At 42.2% G+C, this 26,380-nt stretch overlaps 1 protein-coding gene across 2 annotated transcripts in view; it reads right to left on the bottom strand.

Annotated features, from left to right (window-relative positions):
• Positions 1-26,380, bottom strand: part of KCTD16 (potassium channel tetramerization domain containing 16) — a 438,309-nt gene that overhangs the window by 303,221 nt on the left and 108,708 nt on the right. The window lies entirely within an intron of this gene.

Raw genomic sequence — 26,380 nt, forward strand, 5'->3', positions numbered from 1 at the left:
TTGTCCCTAGAAGCACCTTGAAATCTGTTTGCAGATTTACAAGATACGCTGGAACACTTGAACTTTTACTGCAGTCTTGATGAACATTGGAGATTGTAGAGTAAAACTCAACATGACACAAGAAAGAAATCAGGAAGCATTAATAAGCATCTCATTTAAAAGTGCTTTGTAATTTTGTCATAGGACTTCATCGGGTATGTAGCTTGCTTTTAGTCGTGGCCCAGTCTGCAGCGGTGTCATTTCATGTGTTTGTTGCAATGGTTTTCTCTGGTTTAAAATTCATGGTGATCAATTTTTGTACACAGTTAATAAATTGTTTTGCAAAAAAAAGATTCACCATCTGATTAATTTAAGTAATGCTCTTTTATGTAAATACTTTTGAAAACTGGGCTAAAGAACAAAGTATTAAAAAAAAGTCTAAATATTTAAAAGAAACTTTAGAACTGAACACAAAAGAGAAACCTGCAAATATAAATGTAAAAAGACTAGCAAATTGTCTGCATGATCATGAATGGAGTCATTTCAGTACAGGATGAATGTTTACTATTCCAAAATAGGAGTTACATGGTGAACCTTGTCATGGCATGCGTGCAGAACAGTCCACAGAACTATGCACAGAATTAGGACTGTGCGCCCATCTACACGACCACTTGAACATACATTTTTTTTATGGATTTTGCACCCAGTGGCTTATTTAAGCACCACAGGTCTTGGGATCATTGCTGAGTGGTTGTCAGTTCCTTCTGCCTGTGACCTGGTCCCATGTTTACATCTGTATCTTGACCTGGCCTATTGACTATGCGTGTTCCTGAACCTCCTTTTGCTGACTCCAGCTTATGGCCCGATTTTGCCTCCTGCCTGCTGTTTCAGTACCTTTTCTGCTTGCCTGATACTGATCTTGGCCCGGCTCTGACTTTACTCCTGGTTCCTGATTCTGTACTTCTGCCACTTGGTTGTTGCAAACTGCCGCCTGCCTGACCATGCATCTGGGATCCTGCATATGTCAACTGACAGCTTGCCTGCTGCACTGTTTTCCACTCCACATCTACTACAAGATCACCCAACCTGGATCTCCTACAGGCACCTGTGCCACTCAGTGTCCTGGTATACCCTGTCATCAACCCCAGGAGAAATGCGAAAAGACTGCAGAAAAAACAAAAAGAGCGCGTACCAACCTTGCGCATAACCCAAGTGATGTTTATTAAAAAATACATTGAAAAAAATATACTCACAAACAAATCAGTCATAAAAGCATAATCAAGTCCACGATGGACACAAAGCAACCAGGTCACTGGGACTATGTCCAACACGCCAGGGGACCCTACAGATAACTGACGCGTTTTGAGGGGAGATCCCCTCTTCCTCAGAGCCTCAAAATATGTCAGCCATCTGTAGGGTCCCCCAGCATTGGATATAGTCCCGTGACCTGGTTGCTTCGTGTCCATCGTGGACTTTAATATGCTTTTATGACTGATTTGTTTGTGAGTATATTTCTTTCAATTTTTACATTATTAAATATCACTCGGGTAATGTGCAAGGTTGGTGTGCCCTCTTTTTGTTTTTTTCTGCAGTGTTACCATGGGTGTTCCCCGACCCTTGGAGGGCAGCAAGGTCTGTGCATTTACCCGGAGCCATAGAGATCCTAGACAACATCCACCGCTGTCACATTACATTTTGAGCGCAGGAGAGACTTTTTTGTCAATAGTTCCAGAAATGGGAAAAGAGATATAAGGGAAGCCCTCTAGTCAACTAGGCCTTGACCACGTATGTGACAATATCATAACTGATCTGATGTGACCTTCTGAGGATTCAGAAGAATTCCCACCCTACTACCAAAGAGCATTTGTTACCTTAGATCAGAGGTTCTTATATCCAGAGACCCATCTAAGAAAATGATTACCAAAATGTAAGGAACGCAAAGTCAAATATAATGGCCATACAACATTTTGTTGGTGCTCTTTAAAATATTTATGTTAGCTTAGTATAGCAGAGGAATGAAGGAAATTAATTGTTATATTTTCATTATTTAACTAGCATCAGGGTCTCTTCACCTCTCCAATCTCATCTATTTATTTACCACTGACCTCCTCCTCACACTCTAGGCCCACATAGGTCTCTGTGCTATCAATCATATGTTAGTTTCACAGATTTTGATTATTCTACTGTAAGATATGGAAAACATCTTATAATTGCATTGAGTTGATGTCAGAAATATTTATTGCATTTTCATGCTAAAAAAACAAACGCTTACTGTGACACAGTGTGGTTGATTTACTAAAACTGGAGAGTGCAAAATCTTGTGCAGCTGTGCATGGTAACCAATCAGCTTCTAGCTTTAACTTGTTCAATTAAGCTTTGACAAAAAAAATGGAAGTTGACTGGTTTCTATGCAGAGCTGCACCAGGTTTTGGACTCTCCAGTTTAGGCTATTCAGCACCATTAGGCTCCATGTACACGGGACGCTGGAAATGGCCGTTTAGGAGCAGTTGGGCGTTTTTTTCAGAAGTCCCTGAACGCAGCTCCATGTTATCTTATCTGTCCATGTACACATGGTAGTTTACAGTCATTTGCAGGCAGTTGCGTTCAGGGACTTTTTTTAGAACGCAATTATATTGCGTTCGAACGTGTGTTTCCCTACGTTTCAAACGCAGAAACGCGGCCGAACGTGACTAAACGTGACTGAACGTGATGAACCTACGTTCAGCCACGTTATACGTTTTTTTTCTTCCATTCAAAATCAATGGTTCCCTATGGGAGCCTATTGATTTGAATGGAAGTCGCACCGCAAGTCGGATCCGACTTGCGGCACGACCTGCACTGTGAGAATCTTGAGGGGGAACTCCACGCCAAAAATGGGAAAAAAAACTGCGTGGGGTTCCCCCCCAGGTTCCAAACCAGGCCCTTCGGGTCCGGAATGGAATTTGAGGGTAGCCCCACGCCGAAAAAACGGCGTGGGATCACCCCCAAAATCCATACCAGACCCTTATCCGAGCATGCAGCCCGGCAGGCCAGGAAAGGGGAGGGGACGAGCGAGCGGCCCCACCCCCCCTGGACCACACCAGGCCACATGCCCTCAACATGGGGGGGTGTTGGTGCTTTGGGGCAGGGGGAGCTCTGCACCCCCCACCTCAAAGCACCCTGCCCCCATGTTGATGAGGACAAGGGCCTCATCCCCACAACCCTGGCCGGTGGTTGTGGGGGTCTGCGGGCAGGGGGCTGATCGGAATCTGGAAGCCCCCTTTAACAAGGGGGCCCCCCAGATCCCGGACCCCCTCCCTATGTGAATGGGTATTGGGGTACACTGTACCCCTACCCATTCACCCCATAAAAGATAGTGTATGTAAATAATGACAGGAGACGTTTTGGAAAGTTTATTAAAAATCTTCATCCGGCTCTTCGGGGTCTTCTCCTCTCCGGGGGTCTTCTGCTCTTTTGCTGTCCGCCCTTCTGCTGTCCTCTCTTCTTGTCTTCTCCTCTCCGGGGGTCTTCTGCTGTCTTCTCTCCGTGGGGTCTTCGGCTCTTTTGCTGTCCGCCCTTCTGCTGTCCTCTCCTCTCCGGGGGTCTTCTGCTGTCTTCTCTCGTGGGGTCTTCGGATCTTTTGCTGTCCGCCCTTCTGATGTCCTCTCTTCTTGTCTTCTCCTCTCCGGTCTTCTGCTCTTGTGCTGTCGGCTGTCGGCTCTCCTTCTTCCTCCGGTCCTCCTCCGACGACGTCTCCAGCGATTATGCCGGCCTCTGGTCTCTGCAGCTTATTATATAGCCATTAGGGGCGTGGCCGCCAGATGACGTCATCGGGAGACCACGCCCCTTGTGTCACATGTGACGTCACATGTGACACAAGGGGCGTGGTCTCCCGATGACGTCATCTGGCGGCCACGCCCCTAATGGCTATATAATAAGCTGCAGAGACCAGAGGCCGGCATAATCGCTGGAGACGTCGTCGGAGGAGGACCGGAGGAAGAAGGAGAGCCGACAGCCGACAGCACAAGAGCAGAAGACCGGAGAGGAGAAGACAAGAAGAGAGGACATCAGAAGGGCGGACAGCAAAAGATCCGAAGACCCCACGAGAGAAGACAGCAGAAGACCCCCGGAGAGGAGAGGACAGCAGAAGGGCGGACAGCAAAAGAGCCGAAGACCCCACGGAGAGAAGACAGCAGAAGACCCCCGGAGAGGAGAAGACAAGAAGAGAGGACAGCAGAAGGGCGGACAGCAAAAGAGCAGAAGACCCCCGGAGAGGAGAAGACCCCGAAGAGCCGGATGAAGATTTTTAATAAACTTTCCAAAACGTCTCCTGTCATTATTTACATACACTATCTTTTATGGGGTGAATGGGTAGGGGTACAGTGTACCCCAATACCCATTCACATAGGGAGGGGGTCCGGGATCTGGGGGGCCCCCTTGTTAAAGGGGGCTTCCAGATTCCGATCAGCCCCCTGCCCGCAGACCCCCACAACCACCGGCCAGGGTTGTGGGGATGAGGCCCTTGTCCTCATCAACATGGGGGCAGGGTGCTTTGAGGTGGGGGGTGCAGAGCTCCCCCTGCCCCAAAGCACCAACACCCCCCCATGTTGAGGGCATGTGGCCTGGTGTGGTCCAGGGGGGGTGGGGACGCTCGCTCGTCCCCTCCCCTTTCCTGGCCTGCCGGGCTGCATGCTCGGATAAGGGTCTGGTATGGATTTTGGGGGGGACCCCACGCCGGCGTGGGGCTACCCTCAAATTCCATTCCGGACCCGAAGGGCCTGGGGGGAACCCCACGCAGTTTTTTTTCCCATTTTTGGCGTGGAGTTCCCCCTCAAGATTCTCACAGTGCAGGTCGCACCGCAAGTCGGATCCGACTTGCGGTGTGACTTCCATTCAAATCAATAGGCTCCCATAGGGAACCATTGATTTTGAATGGAGGCAGAAAACGCTGCTAAAAGCAACGTGGCCAAACGTGCAATAACGCAAATGGAAAAAGCTACTGAAAGCACGTTTAACAGCTGCTTTTTCCCGGGGTCAGAAATAGCTTTGCAGGACGTTTTTTCTAACGTCCCGTGTACATGGAGCCTTAGCTGCATTATTTTCCTGACCACTGTAATATTTCAAATATCAGATGGGCTATATCACCGGCCTCCGATTCCACCCTTGGACAAACTAGGCTACTTATACTATATGATCATGTGGTGACCCATCACAAACATTTCTGCAACTCAATTTAGGTAACGACTAATGAGCCATAGTTTAAGCAACCCTGCCTAAAGCAGGCCATACACGATGCAAATTTCGTCTGAAAATCGAAATTGCCAGTCAATTCGAACAATTTTTGTATCGTTAGTGTGGTATGTGCACCATGCGATATTCGTACGACAGCAAAAATTCACATATCCAACATGTTGGGTTTTTCTGAGAAAAATGTCCACATGTCGTATCATTAGTGGTTGAGTCGTGCGATTCCACAGAACAACACACAACTGCGAATGATTCAGAAAAGATCGACCCGGAAGGAAAATAAAAAGAATAACAACACGAACGTGTGTTAGTCAGAAAAAACGTAATACATCAAATATTATAGGTTACAGCAAACTCTGCTGAGAGGCTGTGACGAATGATTGTTCAGTTCGCAAATGTCGCGACCTGATTTTTAACTGTAGGGGGAGTGCCCAGTGGAGGTGTGCTTAAAAGGTCAAGACAACATTGCATCACTTCCTATACTGGCACAAGAAACTAGTGTTTGGTCGTACAATTTTCGGATCACATTGATGGTACACTCGCATAATGTACACGAGTGCCGCTTGCGTTTATCGCACGATAAATCTTTCAAAATTTGCATCGTGTATGGCCTGCTTTAGATGTTTGTACATCTGTAATTAATTACCCGATTTAGGCCCCGTTCACATTGCTGCGATCCGACTTGGGGGGGGGCGACCTCCGAGGTCGCGGTGCGAGCAGCACGCCGCGACCTCGGAGCGGCCGCCACGGACTTCATAACATTGAAGTCTATGGCGGTCGTCTCCGGGTCGCCCCAAAGAAGCTCCGAACCCTTTTTCTAAGTCAGAGCGACTTGTGTCGCTCCTATTAGAACGGGTCCGCAGCTTCCCTATGGAAGGCGACCTGTGAGGCGATCAGGTCGCCTCACAGGTCGCCTTAGTGTGAACGGGGACTTACTTGTAGCCAGGTATATTGTTTTGTATTTGTTCAGAATTGTAACTCTTCTATTTTAGATGTTATCTTTTAAAAAGTCCAACAGCACAGTGCTTTATACTTTAGACCTAGTGTTTGCCTTGGTATTAAACCTCTAACATACTATACATCACGAGTTCTGTGACCTCTAGCGATAACTCACTGAGAATGGTGTATGAAAAGTGTGTTGTATGAACTAGTCAAGTATCCTAGAGAGGGGTCCTGCTTTAATTTGTGCTTAGGGATCCATTATGGCTAAGCCTGCTAGTACTGCTTGTGAAAGGTGCCTAAAGAGGCAGAACATGCTGATGTAGGTCATGATATTAACATTTTTTGCTTGCAGGATTTTATGTTTCAGAAGCATTAATTATTTTTACATATTTTTCTCACTAGGCAAAGATTTGATTTGTTGTAATGGACAGAATTAAATAGAAATAGTTTTGCTGCCCCAAGAGGACTAAAAAATTGCTGGATAAAAAAGAAAATTACACACTCGCTCTCCATGGATGCTAATATACTATGTGGGTCATTTATTTTAAGAACAAAAAAGAAAGAAAACCTTTTATATTTAAACTAGTGAAAGTGAGCCTGTTGGAGCACAGACTGATTATGACAATGCATGCATGCATGCAAGTATATACAGTACATTAGATAAATTAAATGAGCCAGGTGCATATGTTAGTGTTTATCTAGCCAAAAGATTTTCCTTTTCCACATTTCATGAACGTGTGTGTTAATAAACAGTGCATTGCCTTTCTGACCGATTGAAATGAACAAACTTCTGACATGCCAAAACGTCCAAAATAAATTAGACATTCAACATTTTTTGCAACACAGCGCAACTACAGCAGATTCCCTTACTACAACACACCACTGCCAGGAATATACATTCATGTGCAATGCAGTATGGCAACAGTGTCGATAGTCCCCAAAACTTGCTCTTTGCCTTTTGTTTCTTTTTCGTTCGGCCAGCAGGCTAACCAAAAAATAATAACAAATTCCTCCATTCACACATATGAAGTGGATGAAGGAAATCCTCTGCCAGTAAATTGCATTCTGAAAGCAAGACATTACTGATCAACAAAAGCTTTCCAGAATGTCTTTTTGACAAAAGTCGGTCAAATGACCAACTTCTTTTAAGTCGGAATGGCAAAATACTAATTGGAGTTTGTCCGGTCCCTGCTGAACCAGCTGGATTTAGATCAGAGTACAGCCAGTTTAGGAGTCTAAACTTAGTGCTGGTTGTATGGGAACCACTATTAGGCTAGGTTCACACTAGCCCGCACAGTGCGTTCCAGTTGCGGGTATCGCATTGATTCCTGCACCCACTTGCAGCAGAATTGTGATGCTCCTGTGAGATGCACAGGGATGGCCTACATTCTGAATGGCACCCCAACGCATTTCAGCCTGCATTGCAATTGTGGATGTGTAAACCACAGGTAAACCACATGGTGAAAAAGACCATGTGGTTACCCTGCAGCCCGGTTTTATAAAGGTGCATACACCTTTTTCTGTGGTTCATGTGGCACAGCAGCCCATTCAAATGAATGGGTTGCCATGCCCGAGCAAATGGGGGCCACACGGCCTGCACTAGTGTAAACACAGCCTAATGTGGGGGAATGCACACACACAGGCTTTAGCATATACATATGGAATTTACTAAACAGCTTTGGCAACATGCCAAAAATGTGATTTCCTCGACTACTTTTGGCTCCATCTATCTGCTGTTACCATTTTCAAATGTGCAAAGCACAATAATGAATCATGTTTGCATGGCTAGAATTAAAGAAGGATGTTAAACTGCCCTAACTTGCAAATGGCCTTTGTGAACAGTTTATGGAAGAGTATTGAACTAGGCATGCACAATTTTTTTTTATTACCAAAACAGAGGAGGACGAGTGTGTCTACAGCATCATGTCCTATGAGTAAGTCTGGCCAAAGACAGCTCAGCAGGAACTAGCCAAGATTTGAACCATGTATGGGCAGGCTGAATGTAGCAAATTGATTGATCAATTGATTTTACACGCAGTTATCACTAGCAGCTGGTATAACCCCTAGCAATAATCACTGTCTTCTCCCAATGAGGATGGCTTCCCCCACAATGGCTCGGCGGAGGGATTCCTCTGTCAACACTGACTGTAAACTGTGGCTGAAGGAGATAAACTCGCTCGTTTTATGGGCTGCTTTAGGCCTCTTTCACACATGTGCGCTCCGTCGGCGGACTCCGTTCTGCTCAGCGGGGGATCCCCGCTGAGCAGGCGGATGACAGCTCCGTCTCCGCTCTGTGTGCGGAGATGGAGGTGTCAGATCCCCTCTGTTCTCTATGGGGGAATCGGATGAGAACGGACCGCCTGTCCGTTCTCATTCGATCTGATCCGCCAGACAGATGGAAAATAAGATTTCCATCCGTCCAGATTTGATGGACAGGATCGGATGTCAGCGGACATGTCTCTGCTGACATCCGCTGCCCCATAGAGATGCATGGGGGATCCGTTCAGATCCACCTGAAAAACTGACAGGCGGATCTGAACGGTCCGCATGTGTGAAAGGGGCCTAAGTCTATATAAGAATTCAAAGCAGTTGGACACCCAATTAATTTTAAAAGGGCATATACACATTTTATTTTAACTATATAGATAAAATACAATAAAACACTTTCTGTAAATTACATCCCCTATTTACAGGGATACCTATCTTTCCCTCATATAACTCTAACACCTACCAAGTGATTTGCAGTTACAGTTATAATGGTCACCTCTAAATATCCAACTTATATAACTTCAAGTTGAACTTTTATATCAATCATGGGGTATCCGAGGGGGAATTTATGTTCATCTCTATGTGGAGAGGGAGATGTAGTAGAACTACAATTGAACATAGTATCATTAATCTGATTCCATTTTATTTGTTTGTGGGTAATCCCATTCTTGGTATTCCAAGAAGGTAGAGTTACATGAGGGAATGATATGTATCCCTGTAAACAGAGGATGTGATTTATAGGAAGGGTTTTATTGTATAGTCGTTTTATCTACCCTTTTAAATAAATTGTGGATCCTTGAGCACCATTAAAAAACCAGCTGTAATAAATACTTATATATGTGGAGGAATATTGTACTGTGCATCCACAAATCGTTTTACATCTCAGTGAACTGTGTGTGAAAGAGTATTGTACTTTTGCAAATTAATTGGCCAGCCTATGGAATCTGGTGAATGGAATATGGCATTTATGATAAATAGTGCATATGCTTTTTTCACACAGCCCCATAACATATAGGGCATTTTGACATGTTGTTTAGCTTGATGTATACACATTCAATGGCTTGGTACACTAGTCACAATTTAATTTATTTTTTAAAATTAAAAAAAATGTTTGGTATGCACAGTCTATGGTAAACCTTATAGGAGCAGAAGGCACAAAAGCCACATTATTTGAATTTTCAATGCACACGGCAAACTAGGATACACTGAACATCAATGTACAATCAGATACATACAGTTCATGGGTCACGATCACGCACGGGAGTGAATGTTCGCACATGTTTGTGGCCCACCAGTCCAATAGCATCCCAATAGTTTATTATTTCTCTTGTCATGTCAGCATATAAAGCAGGGAAAGTATAGCATAGATTTATAACAAAAAAAAGCATTGCAACTATTGCTGTGCTGAGGCCATTTGTCAGGGAAAAGACAGGCATTTTAATGGGTAAATCTTTACAAAGAAAAACAGGAACAGCTGGCAATTACATAGTTACAGTATATGCAAAAATATGATAAACTGTGTTTCTGTTACAAATCTTTTACTATATAGCAGACATCTAATTTAGCTACAGAAATAGATTATGTAAATAAATACAATTCAAATAACTGCAGGGTTATAATAAAATAGATTTTTATGGTACATCATCTTATGAACAACAACAAATAAAAGCAAAACCAAAAAGCCTATCAAGCAAAGGATCAGGCCTAAAAGGGAAACCAGATAGCATACTGCAGTAATGGGAAGTACAAGACAAATACCAATCAATACTTCACTAGGACATTATTTACAATATGTTAGCTTTCATGTCTCATAGTTTCTACCAAGACAGAGGACAGTGACCTACCCCTTAAGCCGGCTATACGTTAGCTTTCATGTCTCATAGTTTCTACCAATACAGAGGACAGTGATCTACCCCTTAAGCTGGCTATACATTTTAGCTTAGCCAGTGGGCTGAAAAAAAAAAAAAATGATTGCTCTATCCGCAGAACCCCAAAAGCTGGGACATTGTATTCTGAACTACAGAGTACACTGATCATTGCTTGCAGCCGCTGATCCAGGAAAATTTTCAAGCATGGGCCTTTGACAGAAGTAAATCAATCAACTTCTGTCAAGCAGGGATGTCCACTAAATTTGTGCATGGCGAAAAATTTTGTTTTTAATTTAATTTGTAAAATACATAATTTTGTTCTGTTATATTACGTTAATTCATTTTCCGATAATTCCTTATTTCTTTAGAGTATAGATATTCGTTATAACAAATCATTTTGTTGTATTGTTTCATTTTTGAATAATCCGGGGTTTTTTTTGTGATAACGATTTGTAATTCGGAAAGTTGTTTTTTTATTGAATCCATTAATCCACTAACACACATACACACAATGACAATATCTCTTCTGTTGTGTTTTAAAACTCATCTCCGCTGCCTAAATCACAACACCTTTCTCACTCAGTTCTCAGGAATGCATTTTGCCAGTAATCTAACCTTCAGCACAAAATTAATCAGCTGATTGGACTGTATGATTTACTTCGAATCAACCTGCTGTTTCATTAGACCTTTAATGAATCGTGCCAAATTAATTTGTTATTTTTGGTATAATTTCTTTCGTATTAGTTGAAATTCGTTATATTTTTCTTCGGACATTCTAATGCATCCGAATGTTCGAAAGATGCAAAATTAGGCCAATTTTTGATTTGTTACAAAACTAATTACACATGCCTTCTGGCCACATACTGATCGAAAGTTGGGAATGATCAGCTAAAAAGAGTTCATTTTGTAAAGGTACCTATGCAGGTAAGGGGCACTCGATAAAAACAAACAGTGCTGCTTTGACTAATGTTGGATAATGCCCTTGCTATAGTTGTAGGCCTTTTACAAACCTCCAGGAGCCTGACTGAAAAACTGCCAGAGATGGCATCATCCCAGTCTAGCCTGTTGCTAGGATGTTGCTAAGGCATTTCCAGATGTTAATGTTTACCCCTATCATCATAGGAGCGAGCTCTCAAACCCCTGCACACTCGCTAGTTCATGGTTCACTATCCCCTTTGTCTTAATGTTGCTGACCTCAAAACTACTGTGACAGGGGAGAGAAAGTACATTTGAGGGGGTTTGAATGGGCTGGGAGTGTCTTAGCAATGTTCTAGAAACAAGGCAGGATGATGCCAGCTCTTTAAATAGATCACACTCAGTTTTTTCCTCTAAATAGTTTGCACTTGCTTGCTTTACAATAAGTTAGGTCCAGCTTCTTCTATAGATTGCACCTAACTTGTTCTAAAAATATATTGTACCTGCATGTTCTAAAAATAGATTGCCCCCAGCTTGTGCTATATATAAATTGCACCTGCTTGTACTTTAAATGGATTGCACCCTGCTTGTTCTATAAATAGATCATACCAGCTTGTTCTAGAAATAGATTGCATCTGATTGTTCTATAAATCAGCTTATATCTTCCATTTTCATCTTTCACTGTCTTTTCGCAACTCTCCCAAGCGTTCTGGTGTGTTATCGCGTACACACATTAATATTTTGCACGTTAACGCAAGTTCCATCATGGCAGCTCATTTCTTTTGATTGCACCAAAAAGAGGACATCTTTTTCATGCACACCACCTAGTTTGAGATAACACTGATTGTGTATTACCATGCCTTTTGGGGATGCATGGTAAAACAACACATACCACCCCGTGTACATGGGGTGTATGATTTTTTGCAGTATCTTGCTGGCAGCAAGATCTTATGTAAAATGTTGTCTGTACACTGTGTGAATGAAACGTTTGCGCATAAATGCACTATTGTACCCTATTGGTTGACACTGCTCAGGGTCAACATGTAAATATCAACAATTTGTAGTCAGCAGCACCTGCACAACAGCTCCTCCTGCCTAACTGCTTTGGTTGCTCAGACACAAGCGGCCATAGCTGCTTAGCCTTCTTGGTCATAATTGTGCAGGCATCTCCTGCCACTTAGCATTCTTGGTTGCTAAGATGTAGGTGGCTCCAGTAAAGTACAGGGAGGTTATAAACATCCAAATAACAAACGACTCCTACGTACAAACGGAGGGAAACAACAGGAAGTGAGAGGAAATCTACCCCTAGGAAGGGAAATTCACTCCTGTAAGAGTTCTCATGGGAAAAGGTGTCTCCACTGAAGCTTTATCACCAATCCTTGTTTCCACGACAACCCAACATTTTCAAAATCCAATTGTCATAGGGACACAAAGAGAGGTGAAATCTTCTGAGCAGGGGCACACAAAGCAACACTAACATCGCAGGGGTGTAAACCCTTCTCTATGCTATCCGAAAAGCTTAACATTTTTTTTTCTGGCTGGAGCTACACAAAATGTACCTGTTCCAACTTACTAAGAACAAACCTACAGACCCTATCTTGTTTATAACCTATTAATACACTCTATACACACGTTTGTAGAGGCAATTTTATGCTATGGGCCAATACAGACCATTGCACATAGGCCCATAGAATACAATACTGCTGCAATGAAATCTGTAGGATACTTTGAACGCAGAGAGTTGTACTCCAATGTGTACGAGCCATACATGCGAAACCAGCAAGCTGGTGACAATCCTTGGACACCATGCAGAAAATATACATCTGAACAGCTTTTGGGAGACATTTGAGAAACTGGAGTTCTAATGTCTAAATGGTATGATTAACTTAAAACACAACTTCATCCAAAACTTTCTTTTTAAGCTTTTGATAGAATACTTCTGTCATGTTTTTTTGCTAATTGTGACCTCACTGAAGGGATTTCACCTCATTCCATATCCTTGTGAGAGTAGGTCAAGAAATAAGGATGGCTGTTACTGGGACAAGAAAATACAGACAGTAAAAATAACCTTACAGGTGTTTTACTAATAACTCATTCCCACTTACCCTGGGCTATTATGCCGGGGTGGCAGGAAGGTGTGCCTAATCATGTGACTATTGTAACTGTCACAGTGATCACATGATCGGGAGCCAGTCCAACCAGTTCCCAATCATTAGTATAGACCAAGAGCTGTTCTTGACAGCTTGGTTTCTGTGCTGGGAGCGCACAGATGCATACATGCCAAGTGTGAGCGTTAAAGTCCACCACTTTTGCCGATGCAAAGATGGTGGCTATTTACATGGGTGTTACTTGAGTAAGTCCACCACATTTGCCGATGCTAAGATAGTGGCTTATTACATGGGTGTTACTTGAGTAAGTCCACCACTTTTGCCGATGCTAAGATGGTGGCTTATTACATGAGTGTCACTTGAGTAACAGGAGGTTAAGAATTTTTCCCTTTAACTTAAGTTGCAATTGCCTTATGGCAACTACAAGAAAACCATTCCCATATTTTGCGCAAGATCTTTAGTTGTCCTCGTTCCCATTCTGCTCCACGTAATGTGCAATGGTTTTTCTGGTGTCCTCCACACCTTTTATCAGGATGTCATCATCTTCAAACTATTTTTTTTTTTTTTTAAGTCTCCAATAACAGATACTACTTTCTTTTAAATAAATGAACTGGAACTAGTGAGACACAGAAACATAGAATTCCCAAGAGCATTGGTTGTTTATGTCTTGTAAATGTAAGAAACAGTAAAAGGTTTTTTATGTTGATAATGGAAAGTAGAACATTGTGTGAAAAGTAAAAGTTGCATCAGTTCCTAATTTTACCTTACCCACAAAGGAGGTGGCCATCAGTAACAGCAAAGCCAGGGTGCGTGTGTCTATTAATACACACATGCACAATAAATAAAATATATATATATATATATATATACACACACAGAACATTTATTTATACTGTAAATTATATACAAAACACGGTATGTTTTTTTTTTTTTTTTTTTCTGCCGCCAGTAGCCTGGTGCAGGTATTCTCAGCATTCAGCGTGCTGGAAACAAATAAAAATACAATTTCTTTAGCTTATATAACTTTTAGGTCAAAATATAACACTTTTGGGTAATTTCATGACACATTTCTAAAGTTGTTTTATTTATATATTTTTATTCATTTAAATATTTTTTCTGTTTTTTATATAAAATTGCTGCTTTAAAAATAAACATTTAAGAAACTTTGCAGGTGTGCCACCAGCATCACATTGTAGGGTTTTCCAAAGAGAAAGCATAGCAGAAACTGTTTGCTTTTAGATTGTTTTTCTTTCATTTGAATCTTTAGCAAACCCTGTATAAAAAGTGCAGGTAGGAAGGGATGGAGAAAGATGATTTACTCTCCTTTGACTCATTCAGTTCTGTATATAAACTTGAACTGAAAGGATAAGTTCACCTTTTGTAACATGTTACATCCATATTCAGGGTAACATGTTACAAATGGCCAAGCCCCCAAATCTCCTTGATGACAGCTGTGACAGCCAGCGGGGTTCTTCTCCCTCCCTCACAATTTAAAAAGAAATGTACGGGCAAACGTATACACTGGCAGGTCTGATTGCGGCCTGCATGGCACCAGTGATCTGCTGATGGGTGGTGCAATGCTTTAGAGGCTCAAAAATAAATAAATAAATAAATGCGCATTTTTTCATCCCTAAAAAAATATGCATCTGTTTTTTTTTCCCCCAAAAAATTGAACTTATCCTTTAGGCTACTGAGCTTTGTAAACAGGCTATTTTCAACAGATTATCTAAGAATAGACAGTTAACCAGTTCTGGACCGGAAGATTTTGCCCCTTAATGACCAGGCCATTTTTTGTGATACGGCACTGCGTTACTTTAACTGACAATTGCACATTGTGCGACGCTGTACCAAAATAAAATTGATGTCCTTTATTTTCCACAAATAGAGCTTTCTTTTGTTGATATTTGATCACCTCTGTGATTTTAATTTCTTTTGCTATGAACGAAATAAAAGCGACAATTCTGAAAAAAAGAACAATACTTTTTTACTTTCTGCTATATAACAATACCAATGGAAAAAATGTAAAAATCAAAAATTTTCATGATTTTAGGCCAATTTGTATTCTGCTACATATTTTTGCTAAAACAAAATCACAATAAGTGTATATTGGTTCGCCAAAAGTTATCGTGTCTACAAACTAGGGGAAGGATTTGTCAATTTTATGTATTTTCTTTTTTTTTACTAGTAATGGTGGTGATCAGCGATTTTTAGCGAGACTGCGGTATTACGGAGGACAGATCGGAGCCCTAACTCATATTTATGACACTTTTGGGGGGACCAGTAACATTACTACAGTAATCAGTGCTAAAAATATGCACTTTTACTGTAATAATGACACTGACAGAGAAGGGGTTAACCCAGGGGTGATCAAAGGGTTAAGTGTGAGCAGTGCTTTAAGTTGCCCAAAAGAGGTGCCGGTACTCTATTATAGCCTATTCATTTTTTCGCCCCCCCCACCCCACATCAGGAGCCCCACAGAGCACCCCCCCCCCTGGCCTGGGTTGGGACTCCAGAGCAGAGGGACTCACTGGTGGTGACTGGTCTGGCTCTGGAGTGGGAAATATTCTTGGGGGGGGCAATTGAGGGCGCAGATGTCCAAAATGAGCGTACTGGTATGCTAAGGCGCACAGAGAGGTGGCGGTATGCTCAAGAGCCATATTTGGAAGTGGCGGTACTGAGTACCAGTGCATACCGGCCCACTTAAAGCACTGAGTGTGAGCCTAGGGCAGTGATGGCAAACCTTGGCACCCCAGATGTTTTGGAACGACATTTCCCATGATGCACATGCACTTTGCAGTGTAGTTGAGCATCATGGGAAATGTAGTTTCAAAACATCTGGGGTGCCAAGGTTCGCCATCACTGGCCTAGGGGGTGCTTTCTAACGGTAAGGGGGAGGGGCTTATATAATCAACACAGAGACCTTTGATCCTAAATAGGAGGATCACAGGTGCTCTATGTTCATTTCAGAGAGAACAATGATCAGCTGTGTACAATAGCTGACCGTCGTTCTCTCTTCGCAGGTGCCCGGCGGCAATCACAGCCGCCGACCCGTGAATCAGCCTCCCCGCTGGCGAATGGGGGCGGGCGCACATGTGTGCCCCCAGAATCTCTCCCGTGGATCGCCGTACGGGTCTGCAAGTGGTTATATATACGTATTTTTTTTTTCTTTGCTTGATTGAAAGCTACATTTCTTCTAAGTTGTGTATCCCCCAGTAATAGTTCACTGGTTGGTAATTTAGCAAACATTCAGATCCATTTAATATGAAATAGATGTAGCAAAGGCATAAAATATGAGCGATAATATAACCTTTCTGAACCTCTAAAATTCACACTGCATCTGTTTTATTTAAAATCTGTGCTGCAGGTTAGACACCCAAGAGAGGATGAAGAGCAAGAGTTAGAGAATGAATCATTCACAAGTTTTGCAAGCAAACTTTCTGATGTATTTTAAAGCCCGTCGGTTAGGCACGCTCCACTCATTCAGAAATAGCAGTCCAAACGCTCAAATATTTATACGCTTTTTGAGGTGAAACACAGCCTGTGTGCTTTGTGCATTGTGCTCTTTCCTCTGTCACATCTTTAAGATTCACACTCGATCAGGCTGGAAGAAAATAATTGAATGCAACAAGGGAGCAGTGGTGGAGGTGAACGTAAATTTTCATTTGTTTACAGCATACCAAAATAGCCAGCGTTGTTTCACCTCTGCCTAGACGTTTTGGAGAGTTAAAAACCAGAGAACAGAATGACAAACGAGGAAAAACCGTCGGCGGAAGAAAATATTTAGATTGCATTTATTAGGTCTATTAGCACGCAGATCACACTTTGCAAATGGCGCTATTTATGCATTTGGAGCATTTCAGGCACATTTAATCTGAAAATTAGATATGTTTATTTTGCAATCAATCTGATGTAAGGCTCTGCAGGAGAAACACATAACATTTGCTGGTTTATTACAAAGTCACAAATAATGGCAAATCGTTGTTTTGATATATATATTTTCAAATGTATTCCATTGCTTAGCCAGCTCTTCTACGGCAGCAAGAAAAATTGTATTTAGTGAGTAAAAAATAAGGACAGGTTCTATTTGGTGTCATTCTGTCCTTGAGGTCATAACAACCCTGCTAAAAGATTCCCACAATGCAACTTTCAGTCCCACACCTTAGCTATTTTAGATCAATACTAAAATCCCTCATCCTGGTAAGGTAAAGGAATTGTAAAGGCAGAAGATTTTTTTTTTTTTATCCTAATGTATTCTATGCAGCAGCCCCCCTCATACTTACCTGAGCCCGTCTATATCCAGCAATGTTACAGGATTGTCTCACCTGCCTGGGACTCCCCTCCTCATTGGCTGAGACAACAGGGCGGTGTGATCGGCTCCTGCTGCTATCAATCAAAGTCAGTCAGCCAATCAGGAGTGAGAGGGGGCAGGGCCAGGTCACGGTTCTGTGCCTGAATAGGGAGCTGTGACTCGGCTCGGGGGGCCGCCACAGCAAGCTGATTGCTGTGGGGGCGCTCAACAGGAGTGGAACGAGGGACCCAAGAAGAGGAGGATCTGGGCTGCTCTGTGGAAAACCAACTGCAAAAGGTATGTACTATAGAACATGTTTGTTATTTTTTTTTTCAAAACCGAGACTTTACAATCACTTTAAAGCTTAACAAAATATTAATCTAAAAAAAGCCACAAAGGATTTATATCTACTTTGTGTGCACCAAATGCAAAATCAGTTATTACCTTAAAAGAAGCAGTGACATCACCATTTCACTGCACTAACCTGTGCAGGGAGCAGAGCTGTGGGAGAGACCCAGAAGGCTACACAAATGACAGCAGGGCTCAAAATGTCAAGTCCTGAGCTATTAGCCAGGCCTTAACTTCTTCCTGCCTGCGCTATAGCCGAAAGACAGCTACAACGCGGGCCTAAATTACTGGGAGGACGTTCATGTACGTCCTCCTTTGCATGAACTACCTCGCTTGCCCTGTGATCAGCGAGTCCACGTTCCCGGCCCCTTACCACGTGATCAGCTGTTAGCCAATGACAGCTGATTATGTGATGTAAACAGAGCCGGCAATCTGCTATTTATTTTCCTCACGCTGTAAAAAAAAAAAAAGCAGATCACAGGCTTCTGTCAGAGGGACATCAGTCTCAAACAGAGGGAGACACTGCCGCCTCATCTGTGCCCACCAGTCCCACCTATTAGTGCCCACCAGTGTGGCCTACCAGTAAAAATCAGTGCCACCTAATAATGCCCATCAGTGCCAGTCAGTGCTGCCAATCAGTGTCATCCATCAATGCCCATCAGTGCCACCTGTCAGTGTCCATGAGTGCCACCTATTAGTGCTACCTATTAGTGAAACTTATCAGTGCCCATCAGTGCCACCTATCAGTACCACCTATCAGTGCCCACCAGTGCCGCTCTATCAGCGCCTATCAGTGTCTTTCAGCCACTTCCTGTCTATATGCACTCACAGTAGCATAAGCTACACATCATCGCTCCAAACCAACTATCTCAAAGTGACAACAGCAGACCTTGACTATGCAATGCTTGTCAATACAGGTGCTTGAAATATTCAGCAGGGGTGCATGTGATAGGCTAACAACACAGAGTGCAAGTGGGAGTCACCCCATAACAGGAAGTACTTGATCAAGGGCTTTATGGCAGGATCACCAGGTAGTAATCTAAAGTAGATATGTCCTTCCATTAAAAAAATATGTGATTGGCAACTACATGGCAGATGAGGTTTAATGTTGAAAAATGTAAGGTAATGCACTTGGGTGTCAGAAATACGAACGCAAGTTACTTACTAAGGGGTGAACCTCTGGGTGAATCTAAGATAGGAAAGGATCTGGAGGTACTAGTAAACAACAGGCTTAGCAATGGCATAAAATGCCAAACTGCTGCAAGCAAAGCCTACAGAATCACGGCATGTATAAAAAAGGGGATTTACTCCAGAGATAAAACAATAATTCTCCCACTCTACTAGACTCTGGCCCGGCCACATCTGGAGTATGCTGTCCAGTTCTGGGCACCGGTCCTCAGGAAGGATGTGCTGGAACTGGAGAGAGTCCAGAGAAGGGCAACAAAAATAATTAGGGGAATGGAGGACATCAGCTATGAGGAAAGACTACAAGCACTGAACGTATTCTCTCTGGAGAAGAGACGCTTGAGAGGGGATATGATATCAATGTACAAATACTGTACTGGTGACTTTAGTATAGGGAACAAACTTTTCAGAGAAAGGGAATTCAATAAGACACGGGGGCCACTCACTAAACCTAGAAGAAAAACGGTTTAACCCTAAACTGCGTAGGGGGTTATTTACTTTCAGAGCGGTAAGGATGTGGAATTTTCTTCCACAAGCAGTGGTATCAGCAGGGAGCATCGATAGTTTAAAAAAAACTCAGATGGGCACCTTAAACACCACAACATACAGGGGTATACAATGTACGGTTAACAGCAAACACACATCATAGGTTGAACTAGATGGACTGGTGTCTTTTTTCAACCTCACTAACTATGATGTGACACACTCAATTATTAGTGCATCTGTACTTACATTTCTCTCTCAATCGCCATGCAAATCTCCACAAATACCTGTTGATCCTGCCAGTGAAGTCCACCCCATGAAGCTACCTATGATTCTGTGGTGTTGCAGTTATGCTGCACTGTTCCAGAATTCAGAGCAGCATTGTTACTTTATGTAGGCTGTGCCTGTTTGCATTGCCAGGGGTAAAGGAAGATATTGCAGGAGGTGTGACTGTCAGCTTTGTCACCGCTAATTCACAAGTCTGAACTTGCCAATCAATGCTTGGCCACACCTTGTCCTGACCACTGCTTTCTGGATTGACAGCACTGTCTCCGTTGCTGAAACCCTCACAGTGTGCACTGCAAGGTCTGGGAGGGGGAGCGTAAATAAATGAGGATTTGGAGGATGGTAAAGGCAGTTTTTTGTTGATTTTGGCTCTTGCACCACATAGTAACTGGATGAGAAACTTCTTTGGACTGTCAAACTGGAACATTTAGTTGTACTTTAGTGCAAATTTCAAATGAAAACATTTCAATAATTTGATAAATCTATACAGTTTATGTAACTGTTAATACAATTAGAGCATGTTTGCCTTCAGAAACAAGGCCTGATTTGGTGGGATAAAAGTGGAATACATGTCCCATGATGCAACACTTTCCCATCATATCTCCTGTAGTCTCCTTATCTCCAAGCTTGTGCACAATGGTTTAAATCACATAACAGCCTTAATTCATTAAGCTTTAAACCAATGACGGACGGTCCATAAGGGGCGCCAGACTAATAGCTTTCTATCAGGTCTGTCTTTTTTTTACAAGCATGCGATTAGAGCCTGAGGGTCTAATTGGCTTGTAAAAGGTTGTCTTTGGGGCGCAGTACTAGCGACTCAATATTCACCATCAGTTTCTTGTCATAGCCAGGCTCAGGAAAGGAGGCGGTTCTAAAGAAAACCTGGTTAGTCAGGTAAAATCCAGGGAAGCTGCGGTGTCAGGTATCACGTTAGCCATGACCGCTGGAGGGCTCCGCTTGTGAAGTGCGGGCCTGGAGGGGTTTGTTTTCTGCCCCCCCCCCAAAAAAAAAATGATTAGCGCCAGCCGCTACTGCTATAAACATTTGTATTATTGGCCACAGCTAGTGTTATTGATATCTACAGACAAGTGACTGGTATTTCCCAATGCTGTAAAGAAACCACCCACTCTTGCCTACTGAATGTTACAGCTCATAAATCACTTTAATCACTTCAGCTCTCGAATATGTATACACCCAGACTGATTTTTACATTTTTGATTTGGTCCAGTTTACAAAATGATAATTTGCCATTAATTAAGATTGCAAAATAAAACATACTTTGCTTTTTTCCAGGATGAAATTTTTTTTTTTTTTTTTAATGGCAAAAATTATTTTATTTAATTTGCAATCTATAGACAATCTTTTTTTTTTTGTTTGTTTTTTGTTTGTGTTTTTTTTTTTTTAATTCTGCACAAATTATTGATCAAAAAAACATGAACTTAAAAAAAAATATATATATATATATATATATATATATATATATATATATATGTATCTTCATATGAATAAAACATAAATACAAAGTAACAATAATATTATATTGTATCTCTGATTACAACCACTGTGCAGAAGGTCCATTTTTAACAGCGGCAGCTACCGGGATAAAGATCCATACACACGGGCCAACATCAGCGAGTTCGGAAAAACACGACCGGCATTCGGCCTGTGTGTAAGCAAGCAGCCAACCAGCTCCCGATCAGCACTCTCAGCCAATGGCGAAGAACGCTGACTGGAGTGTTCTGACAGGCGAGGGGGGGCACCCCCCTGTCAGAACACCACAGCTCAGCGGGGGAGATAGCCATACTAAATTTGGATAGTTAGTACAGCGACTCCAACCGCACCTTACAGTTTCTTTTTCTCGTTCAACCTGCTGGGTTGAACATAAAAAAAGCTACTAGTGTATACTAGGCTTTAAAGTGGTGGGGGAGGTGGGGATGTCAGGGGTAGGATCTCAGTGGGGTCAGGGTAGTATTTTGTTTTCTTACGTGTATGTAGTACAACTAAAGTATGAAACTGGTTAGGAAATCACAAACTTTCAAAGGTTAACCAGAAAGACAGCAGGGTTGATTTACAAAAGAAGTAGAGGCTGTTCACATAAGTGAATGCAAATTGAATGCTAGAAAATAAGGGGGACCTGTGTACATAAATAGCCAAGACTATGATAAATGTAAAAAACAGCACTTGACTGTGTATGCAAATTAAACACAGCCTCACCTTCACCTTATTTACCAACATGCACTGTGCAAAGTGAACATTTGCTAGGTGCAGAGCCTCTACCCCTTTAGTAAATCAACCCCAACTTGTACATCTTGACTTTTACATTGCATCTGCAGCAACAAAATCTAGACAGTGATTCGCAAAGTCATCTCCTTGGTTTTTGTGCTACAATGTCGAAGTTAAGAAACTCTTGAGAATCCCTCCAAGAGCAAAACAGCTGTTGTTTCAGATTTGTGATGCCTGTGGGATAGGGCAGCCTTAGGCAGGTTGATCACTATGTCTTCTGCTCTCCAACTTATTGATGCAGTGACATTGATTTCACTGTACTTGTTCAGGTAATTACTGTCTGCGGTGACTGACAATTTTTTGTGAGATACTGACAAGACTGACAATCTATGTAAGATACTGACAAGACACTTGATTTGATATTCTTTCTATGAAAGCTCAAGACAATAACAGGGGCCTTGCTGTGAGCATGTTACTTTACCCTGAATGGACAAGTACTGATTTGCTTTGAAACATACCCCAAATGTGACTTCAGCTGGAAATGTGTCCCTTTTATGGCATAGCAGGCACATTCAGGTGTGAGCACTTAAAGGATAACTCCACTTTAGTGGGGAAAAAATAGCAAAGACACAAACAATAACATAGTATATATGTATATTATATATATCTATATATATATATAGATATATATATATATACACACACACAAATACACACTGCCTGGTAAATAAAAAAAAGTCGCCACCAAAAAAAAAAAAAAGTTACACACTCTAATATTTAGTTGGCTTTAATTACGGCACGCATTCACTGTGGCATTGTTTCGATAAGCTTCTGCAATGTCGCAAGATTTATTTCTGTCCAGTTTTGCATTTATTTTTCACCAAGATCTTGTATTGATGATGGGAGAGTCGGACCACTGCGAAAAGCCTTCCCCAGCATATCCTAAAGATTCTCAATGGGGTTAAGTTCTGGACTCAGTGGTGGCCAATCCATGTGTGAAAATTATGTCTCATGCTCCCTGAACCACTCTTTCACAATTTTAGCCCGTTGAATAATGGCATTGTCATCTTGGAATATGCCCATGCCATCATGGAAGAAAAAGATCCATTGATGGAATAACCTGGTCGTTCAGTATATTCAGGTAGTCAGCTGACCTCATTCTTTGTGTACATTCAGTGACTATCCAATAGGATAGTTACTGCATGCTTAGTTTATTTAGTTGCTTAGGTAATTCCAGGTGGCAACTTTTTTTTTTTTCACAGGAGACTGAAACTCCTCTTTAAACAAAGACATCACAAGATCACATAAGCACCCCATACTATTAAAATATAATACGGAATAAATAACACAGATTGAAAAATAACAGAAAATGCAAATAGTACTCTACTTTCTCTAGCATAATTAACATAATACAACATACAATAACAATGACATAAAAATCTGGATCATAAACCAGAATAAGGCCTCACATCCAGCACTCACAGAGAGGAATTATATTATTTAGGGGCCACAGGCAAAATTAATTTCGCTTTGTGGTGCATGATGGTTGTAACAATCTGATGGTACTCCGCAGACTGATGAGTGTATTGTGGAGTGGGTCGGAGAAGTTGTCCAAGATTGAAAGTACCTTGAACAACATTCTCCTCTCCAACACTGCTGTTAAAGACTCAAACTCCAATCCAACAACATCATTGGCCTTGCGAATCAGTTTGTTGAGTCTGTTGGTGTCGGCCACCCTAAGCCTGCTTCCCCAGCATGCCACCGCATACAGGAGAGCACTGGCCACCACAGACTCATAAAACATCTTCAGCATAGCCCGGCAGATGTTAAAAAACCTCAGTCTCCTCAAAAAATGGGAGGCGGCTTGGGACCTTCCTATAGAGAACCTCAGTGTTCTGGCTCCAGTCCAGCTTATTATCTATGTGCATCCCCAGATACTTTTAACTCTCTACTACATTCAAATCTACTCCTCGGATGGAAACAGGTGTCAGCAGTGCCTTCCTCCTTCTCAAATCCATAACCAGCTCCTTTGTCTTTGTCACATTTAGATGATTATACTCAAACATGTGACAAAGCTCTCCGCCACAGTTCTATACTCAGTTACTTTTCCATCTCTGATACATCCCACTACCGCAGGGTCATCAGAAAACTTCTGAAGAGGCAAGACTCTGTTTAGTAACTAAAATCAATGGTATACACAGTAAAAAGAAAGGGAGAAAGAACTGCCCCCTGTGGAACCCCAAAATTGCTGATCACCCTATTCGACACACAGTCTTGTAAATGCACATACTGCGGTCTTCCTGTCATCTACAATCCCTGACACAAGGGAAACATCAACCTGTTTCGCTGCTAGCTTCTCACCCAAGATATCTGGCCTGATAGTATCAAAAGCACTGGAGAAGTAAAAAACATGACCCTCACAGTGCTTGCTGGCTTATCCAGGTGTGCATACATGTGATTTAGCATGAAGAGGATAGCATTATTAACTTCCAGTCTCAGCTGGTAGGCAAACTGCAAAGGGTCTAAATATTTACTATCCATGGGCTGTACTGATGTATAATGAGTCTCTCCAAGGTCTTCACAATGTGGGAGGTCAAAGCCACTGGCCTGTAATCCTTGGAGCCACAAGGGCATGGTATCTTAGGCACAGAGACAAGGCAGGATGTCTTCCACAACGCAGGGACCTTTCGTAGACTCAGGCTCAGGTTAAAGACTTGTCAAAGGACAGCCCCCAGCTGGTCTGAACTTTCCCTGAGCACCCTGAGGTGAACGCCATCATGGCCTGCTGATGTTCCTGCCTTAAAGGCTCGTACACACTTGACAAAAATCGGACGAAATATCCTCCGATTTTTCTCTCTCATGCTCAGCGTTCATAACCGTTTTTAGTTGACAGTGCATAAATGTTCACGAAATTTCTCATCCCATTTTTTTTGGGGACATTTATTCCTAGACTTCCGGGTCGTCAGCAACTTCAGATCATGCGTGGTCTTTCATATCCGATTTTTCGCAGACGTTCTGCATACACATTAAACGAAAATTGGTCGTCTGGGGACGGACGATAAACATTTTGGTGTTTGTCCCTCCAATTTTTTTTTGTTGAAAATGTCGGCATTGGCTGCTGAAAGTTGTGTACACATTAGCCAAAAATCGTACGATTTTACCTCGGCCGGGAATTTTCGGCGGATTTTCTACTAGTGTGTACCCCACTTAAGTCTCCTCAACTGTCTACTCACCTGATCACCTTTAAAAGACATTGATGCACTTTCCCCTTGAAGGAGGAGTACAGTTGTTCTTTTTAAAAGAACAACTGTTGAAGGTATCAAATAGGGGGGAATCAGAACACACATTGAAGGAGGAAGAACATCTAGTATGAGGAGTGGAGGTTACTTGCCTCAACTCTGCTTTCCTTCAAATTTGTGGTAAACCTGAAGGAGTCAAAGCCAGGGCCTCTGAATTAAACCTATTAAAAAAAAACAGTTCAGTTAATTTGCACTTTCCACATCTCCTCCAGTCCCTCCAACTGGCTTAAGGCCTGTAATGGTTCTCATGCCACTCCAGACCTCCCTCACTTTTTTTGCTGGAGTTTCCACTCCAGCCTTCTTCTATATGTCTCCTCAGCCTCTCTAATCTTTATCCTCAGGTCCCTCTGAATCATTTTTAATTCCTCCCTATTACCTACTTTAAAAGCCATCTTCTTGGGGTAAGAATATCCGTAATTTCCCTAGTTACCCACGGTTTATTTTTTGAACAACAATGAACAATTCTTGTTGTAACAATAGAATCCACACAGAAAGTAATATACAGTAAGCCCCCGCTCCATCGCGGTTCAGTTTTTGTGGTCCCGGTATATTGCGGGTTTTTTTGTAATGTTATTTTACTATGTAAATCATTAAAAATGAAATATTTTTGTGTTTTCCATAGCTCTTGCTATGTCTCTCAGTATCTTTTATGTGTTTAAATTAGTTTCTATTGTTTTAAAAGTGTGTTTAAAGACCTTAAAATGCTTTTACACGTACAGTGACAGTAAAAAAAAACATGCCTACAACGCATTTTAATAGGGTTTTCCTATTTCGCGGATTTTCACTTTTCGCGGCTGGGTCCGGAACGTAACCCCCGCAATGGAGGGGGGTTTACTGTAATGTGGTATGCACTCAGTAAGTCCATCAATGTCCCTTCCATGTGGCTAACAGAGTGCATTCAAATCCGTCCCCTCAAAACAGAACAACAAAAGATAGGTATCTGCAACAAAGTTTGGTAAAATC

This window comes from Pelophylax lessonae, assembly GCF_965119305.1.
Source record: "Pelophylax lessonae genome assembly, chromosome: 4".
NCBI lineage: Eukaryota > Metazoa > Chordata > Amphibia > Anura > Ranidae > Pelophylax > Pelophylax lessonae.